An 11423-nucleotide genomic window follows, 5' to 3' on the forward strand; every position below is an offset into this window, starting at 1 on the left:
CACCAGTAACATGGCTCTGGTTTATCAGCGAGTTGAATTTATTCTGTGGTAAATGTTTGAGCTGTTGAGTATCTTTGAGATGGGTTGAATTCAACATCTGTTGAACTGAAAAGCTGTCTTAATTTTTCCTCTATGTATATGAATTATTTTTGTTAAAAAGCCACTGATACGTGCACAATTGTATTTTACTCAAGTATGTTGCTGTTGTAAATATTAGAGTTTAAACTCGTGCTCTGCTTTTATGACCTAATTTGTCAGTAGCTTTATAATTTTTTAATTGTTTATTATTTTGTCAATGTTATTTGAATTTAGAACACTAGGAGCCTCTTTCTAGGGACATTGCTTAGCTAGCATGTCCTAACATTTGTTCTTGTCTTGCATAACTTTAGTAATCTTTGTCATTACTTGTAACTTTGTTGTTCTGTATGGCATATTATTGTATCCACAAACATCATAATTTTGATACAGTTATACTTTGACAGTGGTACATAATCCAAGGACTAGTGTAGAATTACGCTGAATGCAAAAATTAGGGAGGGAAGGGTTTTGTTCTTGGTAATTTAGATGTGAAATCTCTAAGGAGCAATCATGTGAAACTACATAGGGTTGTTGTGCTACTGTATAATTGGGGATGATAATACCAGGAATTTTAATAAGATTTTGTAAAGAATACCCAGAAAAGTAGTGAACTTATTTTCAGTATGACATAGAAAACAATGTGAATATTTAAGGTCTGTGACTATACTTAAACTTCACAAAGAATTTGCAGGATTGTTTTGAGATGTGGGAATAAAGGTAATTTTGTTGAATCTTCATTGGTGCTAATGATGGACAGTTAAAAAGGTAGCTAGTGTATATTGTTATGAGTCAGTACTTATTAGTACTTCCAAAATTGAATTTGAAATGCTATGTATTCACTTTTCACTCTGTAAATGTAAATCTTTACAATGACTTTATTTATTAAAGGGCAGCCAGTTGTAATTTTTACAGGATTTGTGTGAGCTATTCAAACTCTTTAACCTCTGAGCAGGATATTAGCTTCCAAAACCACAATGGGGATAAATATGGAAGTCCTTATAACTTTCATTTCCATTAAATGAAAACACTTATAATTTATATTACCATGAATTTGCTTCAGCCATCTCATTTGCATAAAATAGTTCATCAGCCTGGTCCCAATAGGCTCAACCAAAGAAAAAGACTAGTGAATGGACATTATTACTGAGTCTTCTTGTAAGTAGCCATAAGTAAACCAAAATAGTATCATCAGATTTAGGTATGAAATTCCACATGTGCAAAGTACTGTTAAGGTGATACATTTTTGATGAGATTTTTTTAAATATTTGAAATATTAAAAAGCATTATCTTTTAAACAGCCTATAAAAGAGTGGTTCATTTTTTAGTTGTGTTTTTCCCTAGGTCTTAGAACTGTTACCTTTATACAGAAGCACATTGCATAGAAAGGCTTTACTTCTACCTCTTTCAGCTAATTTTCCAGTATTGAGCTGTGCCCCCTAAATATTTGCCTTAGCTACCTTAAAATATATTTTCAGAACCAAAGCAAAGGAATATCTTTTCATAGAAACATTCTTGGAAGCCTACTTTACAAAACTGGCAGTAGCATCTTTTATTGGTTAAGGCTTTGCAAAATGTCCTAGATCCTTTTTCTTGTTTAACCTGAGGTTCATTTGTTGTTGCAGGTATCTAAATACTGAAAAGTTATTTGATCAGCCCTGGGTTTATCTTTGAATGTATTTAAGATGCACTTGCTCTTTCTCTGAGTATGCAGTTCATTCTGGTTAGAGTTCTTAAGAGTCAAAGTTTCTACCGTGATACATGGTTTCATGCAGAATTTCATGAAGAGTTGCTTACATTACTGTACCAACAGATTACAATTATGTTTATAAAACCTTCAAGGCCAACAGTTTTTCTGAAAGAGGGTTTACTGAGCAAAATGCTAGCCAGAGGAAGGACCAGACCTGTGGCATGCAGATTAAACCATCAGCCGCAGGATCAGGTGGAGAAGACAGACGTGTCTGCTGCCCAGGGATTGACGGGGCTGTTTTATACAATGAGTTTGGGGAAGAAAGATGAAAGTTGTTTTGAAAGAATTTACATTGGCTCTGGATAAAAGGGGTGGGGCAGGTGAAGCAGGGGACCGCTCTGGGATAGGCGCATAAGCTGAAAAGGTATTTGCTCCTTTTGGATTGGTTGTGGGCCACAGTCTGGAATGTTCACGTGTAAACTGGATGAGGTGTCATCTGGTGATCAGCTCTTTCAATAGTCACCGAAACAGCCACCTGGAAGTTAATTCAGAGTTTCAGCGTACAGTCAAGCATGTGAGCAGTCTTGTTTCAGACCAAGGCTCTGTTAATGGATTGATTTCCCCTGTCTCTCACCCAACCTCTGGCCTGCTATTAATTTAATTTAGAGCATCTGAGAATTTTTCTCCTGTCAGTAGCCTACCTTAATTTTTGTCCTGTCTTACCCCTTTGAAACTAAAGAAATGACTACTTGAGACCTACTTTAGGTCACCAAATATAAATTTTTTTTTTTTAGATTTTATTGGGGAATAGCGGGAAGGGGAACAGACAAGTTGTTCGTTTGTTCTTCAGCCTAGTTGTGGAGGATGTTGCTTCACTGGCCCAAGCTGGCACCATCATTGCGCTCTTCCTGGGTGAGGCAGATCAGTCGCCGGCTTCTGGATGGCCGCTCACGCTGGCTGCCGGCTACACACAGTAGCCCATGGCAACCCACTGCAGCAGGGGACTGCAGCCTATGCCGTTGCCGGTGACCCACGGCAGCCCAGCTCCAGGTCAAGCTGTTGTTCAGCATCTTAGCTGTAGAGAGCAGTGTCACTGGCCCTCATATGTGGGATCCAAACCGGGGCCCTCTGGCATCCCAAGCCAGTTCTTAACGCGCCACTCAGCGGGCCCTGTAACCTTTTTTTTTTTACTGCATGTCTTTTAAAGAATTTTAAGCACATGTTTGTTTGTTTTTTTTTTTTAGCTGAGCCATCCTGCCAACCTGTTGGCAATTTAGCAGCAGCTCAACTCAGGCTGGGAATTGAACTGGCGACCCTGTTGCTCAGAGCTCGCACTCTTGAGTGAGCTCTTAACCAACTGAGCCACTCGACCGGCCTTGTTATAATATTAAATTGCTGGGTTTTATTCTTTAACAAATCTTAAAAATAAACCACTGCTTATATATGCATGACTAATGTACTCCTTAAGTATACTTAGTTGGTTAGGTATTTTAGGCTTTTGCATTTATTATGAAAATAAGGATTTTTTTAACATGATAATATCTGGAATGGAAGATGGTTTTATTCCCAAGATACCTCACCATTCTCAAATTGTATCTAAACAAAAAGTAATTGTTTCACACATACTACCATGCTGAAATTCCTAGGCAATTTTTAAGATGTGGAAAATTTGAGAGCTCCTGTTACAAAGAATTTTTGATTCAGCAGTTTCTCACTCAAGAGGCTTTGTTAGGAGGCAGGAGGAATCACTCAACTTTCTTTACCCAGTTGAAGCATCAACAGATCCCACACTCAGGGAACCTTGTATTAATGAGCTCACAGGATCATCTATGCTGATCTCGTGGCCATCTGTTTATGGTAGGTTAATTCAGACAGATTTTTACATTGGGAGAGCAGCACACTCCCTGGCTGCCCCAGGTGCCAAGTTACTATACCAATATGTTAGAGAATTCACAGCTACGTTAGTACCTGACATTTGATCACTGTAAGCTGACATGTAAACCCAGTAATCAGGAGTGGTTATTTTGTAAGAGAGGTTTGCCTCTGAAACATCTTGACAGCAGTAACCTTGCCAGTGGGTCTGGAATGCTCGAAGTGTTTTGGTCTGGTACCATGCATCCATTTTTTATTCTGCAATGTAGTTGGGCACAGCCAGCTTTTGTTCCTGTGACTCCTTTTTATGTTCTGTATAATTTACCAGTGTCTGCTCTGCCTGACAGGTTTTTAGGTAAGCAAGATACATTGAAGGTTGTGTGGCTAAGAGTAATTTTGTTCTTATAAATGTAACTTAACCTGTTCACTGTGATCCCTTAATCTCAAAAGTAAATTCTGAGGGCTATCTAATTTATTTCCAAGTTCTGGGAGGAACCCTCACTTAAAACCTGTTTAGTGGTTGCTTTAATTTTATTTGCCTGTTAATTAATGAGTACATTCTTATTTTTAAAGGGTGTTTTTCAAGCAGTTTCACTTGGTTTGAAAAACTTAATACGTACTCGTTTGTTGTCAGCAATTACTGAGATTTCATTTTCTGAATATACTCGAAACCCCCAAGGACTATTGAATAGGATGTTTGCTGATAGGAAATCCAAAATCAGAATGTGTATATGGCATGAATTCCATTAGTCATTGAAATTTCAATTCAGTATCTATTACAAGGAATGAATAAAATTTGTATATTGACAACGTAAATCCAAGGCTCTAACATGTCTTGTTAATGTGAAGCAGAAAAAACTTTAGGCCCTGGGAAATGTGGGAAATAAGGTCTGTAATATAAGTTACTATGTCTGAGTGACTTCATACATCATTAAGGAGTGTGGCCTCTGAGATCAGATTGTCCACATCCAAATCTTGGCCCCACCACTTAGTAGCTGGTGATTTTGGGTGAATTACTTTGTGCCTTGATTTCTTTCCCTACAAAATGTTGGTAATAGTACCAATTCATAGGGTCGTGAGGTTTAAGGCTTGGATGCTCAGAAAAGCAGCCTAATAGAGGTATATATTTTGGATATTAGAGGGAATGATGAAGACTGATCCAGGTGCATTAAACTGGAGTGAGGATATATTAAGAGGATATATTAAACACTCTATGCCTACTGTTGCTAGAATTGAAATGTTCACTCTGAATTCATACTTTGGGAATTTCTTGTTTAACCTCTTGTATCACCACCATGGAAAGCAGAGTAATTGCAATTGTCTAGAAGGGGAATTAGCTATGAAAAAATATTTCATCATCAGCTTTTACTATTGCTGCTCTTCTCCAGGCCTCTTCCCCTCCCCCACCCATTTCCCTGCACCTTCCACTTCAAAGAAAATGGAAGTCTTGCAATGGCTTTCATAAAATAGAACTAGGATAGAAAAGTTACTTCTGCTAAAATACAGTTTAAGAATAAATGTAAAATATTTTGAAGTCATGTCAAAAGATTTGTCTTCATATGTTGATAACACCAGTAAAGTTATTTTATTAGCACATAGTTTTATTTAGGAACGTTACAGAGTTGATAATTCTACTTAAATTTAGTAATTCCACTTCGTAATTCATCCTGCTCCATTGTTTTTTCAATATAATGAAAAAAAAGTGTACACTTTTGTTTTAACTATACAGCATGACCTGCCTGTTCCCTCCCTCAACCTCTCAAAGCAATGTAGGAACCCCATAATGAGGTTTTTATAATATTGCCATGAAATTAAGAGGCTTATTTAGACCTTACAAATGTCCAGGCATATACCCGAGATCAGTTTTTAGTTTTTCAAGTCATAACCTATAGGAGCAACTGCTTTGGGGATGAATTCAGCCATGGTTTTTCACTCAAAAGAAAAAGGAAAGTTTGAGTAGTCAGGGCAATAGGACAAAGTTGTAGTCTTTCCTCGGAAGTGTATTCTATTGCAACTTTTCACAGTACGATCCATACACAAAGCTACTCTCTCTTCGTGTTAACTTTGTTGATTACCACTGAAGATGCAGACTGCCTTCACCGGGTCCTTTAAAGCTGACATCACCTGGAAAGCCCTTCTAAATGCAAGTTTTTACCTTACATAGCTGACTTTAGACTGAATACTTGTAGGTGCAGCGAGCATGAGGAATCAAGTGTGGTAGGTGATAGAGGTTCTTGGTTGCTCATGGAGCAGATTGAGTTTTTATCTTGGAGCTACTCACTACCCTATGGATTGTTGTAGTTGTCAGGCAGGAGGGACTGGATAAAACAAGGAACTGGAATACTGCACACACCCCAATCCCACACTCAAGAGCTCACTCTGTGCTATGGCAACTCATTCGGCCCCTGGGCATGGCCCACAGGGTGAGGGATAAAGTAGATTAAAGTTAAGATGCTGTAGCGTTGGTACCACTTTTAGAAGTTGACTCGTGGAGTTTAATTTCCTTTGGTTGAGCTTGGGTCCCAGAGCATACAGGAAGATGGAGTATGTGATGAAAGCCACCTGTGAATGGGAAAACCTGGCGCTGCGCTTGGTGAAAAGGGAGGTGGTCACAGAGGGGAAGGCAGTACTGCTAAGTGGAAAATGAAAAGCTGTTCCCACCATTAACCAAAATCACTAGCTCGACTGGTGAATTTATCAGTATCTCAGTGGAGTTTTGTTTGAGTAAGACCTAATGATGTAACGGATTTTATTTATAAAACTATGAATCTGGGAGGCAGCAGGGAAAGGGTGCTAAAGTCACACAAATCTGGGTGGCAGTCCCAACTCCCACCCACCAGTTGGATGGCTTTCAGAACCTTACGTAGCTCTGGGCCCTATTGTTCATTAATAAAATGAAAATAATACTACCAACCCAAACAGCAACCAGAATTAAATGATGTGCATTTTTCCTATTAAGAGCTCCATGAACGCTAGCCCTCCCAGCCCCCACCTGTCTGCTCTCACCCTCCTTCCAGACCCTCTTCCTCCTAAGGAAGCTATAAAGGGGGTGACAAACAATAAGAGCATAATTCCAATCTGGCATACCTAAATACAGCGATCAGCAAAACAACAGCAAGCTCTTAGGACCAAGGATTGCCTATTGAAACTAAAGTGTTTAAGGTTCTTTTTAATATTCCGAACTGTTCAGAATCCTTTATCAATAGAAGGGGGGTAGGATGAAAAATTGAAGAGGGCTAGGTTTGTTCACACCAAAGTCGTGTGTTCATTACTGTGATTTGTATACATGGTATCCTTTTCCTTGCCCTTACCCCATAAGGTTAATTGGCTTGAATGTAAATAGTTAATTGTTCCAAAATCAGATATAACTTTTTAGATTTTTTAAAATGCTGAAGATCCCAATTAAAATGTAAAAAAACAAAAAAGCCCTTCTTTAAGAAAATGTTTCGGGTTATTTGTGTTGATATCCAATGCAGGCATACTTTGGAGATATTGCAGGTTTGGCTGTACGGCACCACAAATAAATTGAGTCATAATCTTTTTGCTGATGGAGGGTCTTGCCTTCAATTTATTAAAAATGCAACATCTGTGGGTTGCAATAAAATGAGGTATGCCTGTAAGTAAAATAAGGGACATACCTCTTAAATTCCTATCAAATATGAGAAAAGAACTGTACAAATTGGAGAGAAAGGTGGAAGATATACCCACAAAGACCCATCTAAACATAAGTAGAATGTGTTCTACGTCAGCTGGACTGCCTTTCACATTTATTTTTCAAAAGCTTGAAGCAGCAGTTTGATTTTAACAAAGCCTGACAACTGGTGTTAGAATATACCTAAAATCAGCTCGGAGTTGTACCATCATGAAATGATAGCACCCAGTTTTTTAAAAATCTATATATAGATATAGCTTAAAACAATAGGGGCCAATGAAATGTAGATGCATGGAGTCGACAGCAATGGAAATCTTATCAAAAAGGCTTCACCCACCAACTTAAAACAAGGGCTTGTAATAATTTTGACACCTTGTCCGTGTTCATTTTTGTGAGGTTTACCAATGTTCTGGAAATGAAAGGGACATCTGGGGATGTCCTCCATTCAGATAAAGTGAGCAAAGTGCCCTGAAAACATTTATATGCTTACCCACGCTCTCCTTACCTGATCTAGATTTTGGCTACCTACCAACTGGCTTAGGTTTCGCTAGTTCTAGACGTGGTAATGACCTAATTCACTCTGCAAATAAGTGAAGACCTCAACTCGTAGCTATAAATTACAGGGAAAACAAACTGAGCTTTATGAAGCCACCTTGAATAGCTCAGCTTGTAGGTGGAGACTTCTGAGGCGTTTGGGGATCCTCCAATAATGAAATGCCCAGGCTCATAGCTCTTCCTATTAACCTTGAAGCGCCTGTCATCTTCAAGTTTAAGACTGCCGCCAAAGTACATAATCTAGCATCTCTCTCTACTCCTTTTAACTTCTCACCTTTCTCAAATCTCCTTTGTAAAAATTAGATAAGCGTCTTTACCTACCAAACAAGAAAATATATTTTTGTGTTGTTTTTACAATTTATTTTAAACTAATGACATTAAAATTGACAGGGCAAAAATAAAAAGAAATATCGTATAAGCAATAGAGACTATAGTTCCTGGATAGTCAAAACTGTAAACACTGGCATAGGTTTCTTTGTTATTGTTTAAGAAAATGTTCTCACATATATGAGTAATGATGCCTGAGGCTTGAGGAGACTAGTATGCAACAAACTTTTCAGTTACTGACACTGCAGGATCTGGTTAAATTGGGTTAGATTGGCTTTCCAGTAGGAAAACAAGGGGTCCCTTCACCATCATCCCCATACTGAAGCACTGTCAATATCTATAATGAAAGTGGGAAGTCTTGAAAGTCTTGATGTATGTTCAGTGACTTCTCTTCAAGAAGGGGTGTTTCAGGAGCTGAACTGCAGAAGGTCGCTCATGCTGGTCCCTAAAAGGGGAAAAACACGTTAGAAGCAACACCCAATAATGTGACTGCCAACTAGATCTACTTGACTTTTAAAGTGCCAACTTTCAGATGAAAGTACAACCTCTGCCAGTCAAAAAGGTTGAGTGCAGGCTCCAGTTTTCAACTGTGATCTTAAGCAAGTGATTCATACTCTTTCCTTATCAGTAAAATAGGAATAACAATAACTCAGGGGAATTAAATAATGTATGTACCACTTTTAAACAGTGTCTGGCACATAGTAGTTCAAAAAATAGTAGATATTATGATTAAAAAGTAGGCCCTATTTCTCCATTGTGGTTTTGTTCAATTTGGGGTACAGTTTATACACAAGTAAAATTCACACTTAGATGTACAGCTTAATGCACTTTTAATTAAAATTCAACTTACTTTTAAATTTTCAAGGCATTGCAATCCAGAATTGAAAAGCCGTTAAGAAGGAGACATTTAGATGTGCTTTGGTGCTTAATTGAAATAATCCCATTTGGGGCATTCTTGGAAGAGCATAAAGTAAAGGGAGGCAGTTGCTCAATTAGTACAGTTGTGGTTTTGTTGCCAATGAACCAGTCAATGAACTACTGAATCAGTCAATAGTTACCCGCAATGACCTATTCCAACGGCATTCTTTTGGTTAAACTGGCTATCTTTGGATAATTTTGGAAGCAAATGACCACCAAGAATAATCCAGGTGAAAAGTGGAAATAAAATAGTTTTAAAATAAAGTGATGATAAATCATTGTGAAATATAAACCTCTCTCTTCCTTGAGGCTCTTTCTCCTGCCTTCAAAAATATGCAGTCATCTCTCCAAACCAACTTTCCTTAATCTGGCCACCATGTCCAGCTGCCACCCTGTTTCTTCTATTCCTGCCAAATTTCCCTAACATAGCCAAATACAGTGACTTTTTTTCAACATTCATTATCTTAAATCCTTAACCATTTGGCCCACTCTTCTTTATATAGAAATTGTCCTCTTAAAATTAACCATGACCTCCTCGTTACGAAATTTAATGAGCTCATCGTCCTTGTCATCTCTGTAGCATTTGAAGTATTCACTATCCCCTCCTTCCGAAAACCATCTCTGCCTAGACAGGAGAAACTGTTCTTTTGGTTCTTCTACCTTGGGGCAACTCCCGTCCCTCCTCCTTTCTCTCCTGCCCTCCTGTCCTCCCTCCCTTTTTTTCCAGTTATGTGCTAGACTTGATACTGTATGCATATTGTTATCTTCTCCCATGAGCATTTTAAAAAACATTATCCTCAGCCCTCTAGTTTTTTTCATGACTATAGCTACCAGCCTTATGATTTTCAAATACACACCTCCCACCTTAATTGCTTTCCTGAGTCCAATACAATAGCTTCAAATCCTTCCTTAGAGGAAGGGGACTCTCTTCAACTTCCTCCCCTATTCCTCTTTCACGACCTTCTATTATAATTACTTCCATTTCCAGACTCAAAACCATAAAATCCTATCATCCTCCATCACCAAGTCCTGATTCACCGTCCCCTAAAATGTTCTGGAACCCTTATTACAGTCCCACTGCCTCCACCACCATCGAAGTCCAAGCTCTGGGTTCCCGCATGGCCTTCTAGTCTCAGGCAGCCTCTATTCGAGGTCTTTCAATGCATTGCCGTCTGACCTGCCTTCCCAAAGACTTTTTTATTCACGGCATTCTCTACCCCTAATATTTTCCAGACACCTGCTCCTCACTGCCTGTTGAAACAAAGCTAAACTCCTTGGCCTGTCTTCCCAGAACTTGCAGCCTGCCCATAGGAATACCCCCACCCATGCTCCTTACTGCTCCCTGAAATTCATTTCTGTTCTAGTCAATCCTTGTTCCTGGTCTATACTTCATCATCTCTACTTCTGACTCTTTAGAAATGCCTTAACTCTTTTATTTCTGACTATCCACACTCCAAGGAGTATTGTCATAGATATCAGGTGAGATTCTAGAGTCCTTAGGGTCTCTGCCATAGATTTTCAGGAGATAATTATATGCTTGTATATGACACAAATTAGGTATGGTGTATTAGTATTCTCCCTAACAGTTATTGACTGTGGAGCTCTAATTATGTAACCTATAGTCCACTAAGCAATTTGCATACACCATTTCACTTAATCTTCACAACAACCCTATGAATTAGCTATCTGTGATATGAGTTATGTGTTGCTTAGTTTATGAAGCAATGGTTCAAAAGAGCCATAAAAAAAGACTACCCTTTCTCTTTAAATCTCATGAGTAATGAAAACTTGAAAAAAATGTCAACTGCAAGTAATTTCTATGGATCAATTAATAGACAGTTGTTCAGTTCAGAACAAAGCAACTACAGTAGTTTTAAGAACTAAGACCAATCTCCCAAACTAACAGTACTGGTCCACATGATATTTCTAAAACCCTCAGGTCCTATCTATGGTTTTTGAGGGGGGGACGAAGGGGCAGTTCTGTGCCTGGGGCTCTGCCCACAAAATCAATACTGGAACACCTATGGTGTCTCTGCATCGAGGGATGCCCAAAACTGCACCCTTGGAGTTTGTGTTCCTGCCCTGGCCTCCATGATCCCCTGAAATCAACCAGGACAGGCTGATACACATGTACTGGGAGAGGGAGAGAGACAGGGAGACCTGTGGGTTCTGAGATTCATTCAGAAAGACAGAATGGGGCCAGCCAAGGGGCTCGTTGGTTAAGAGTTGGCTTGGAAGCGTGAGCTCTGAGCAGCAGGGCCGCCAGTTCGGATCCCACATAGGCCAGTGACACTGCACCCTCTACAGTTAAGACAGTGAACAACAGCTTGACCT

At 39.0% G+C, this 11423-nt stretch overlaps 1 protein-coding gene across 5 annotated transcripts in view; it reads left to right on the forward strand.

Moving 5' to 3' along the window:
- Nucleotides 1-987, forward strand: part of CCNT2 (cyclin T2) — a 43342-nt gene extending 42355 nt beyond the window's left edge. For all 5 annotated transcript variants that reach the window (XM_019629451.1, XM_019629452.1, XM_019629453.1 and 2 more), the window contains one exon: nt 1-987. This exon is cut by the window's left edge. The gene's annotated coding sequence lies outside the window, so the exon portion shown is untranslated.
- Nucleotides 988-11423: the final 10436 nt, after the last annotated feature.

Source organism: Hipposideros armiger, unplaced genomic scaffold (genome assembly GCF_001890085.2).
Source record: "Hipposideros armiger isolate ML-2016 unplaced genomic scaffold, ASM189008v1 scaffold_856, whole genome shotgun sequence".
NCBI lineage: Eukaryota > Metazoa > Chordata > Mammalia > Chiroptera > Hipposideridae > Hipposideros > Hipposideros armiger.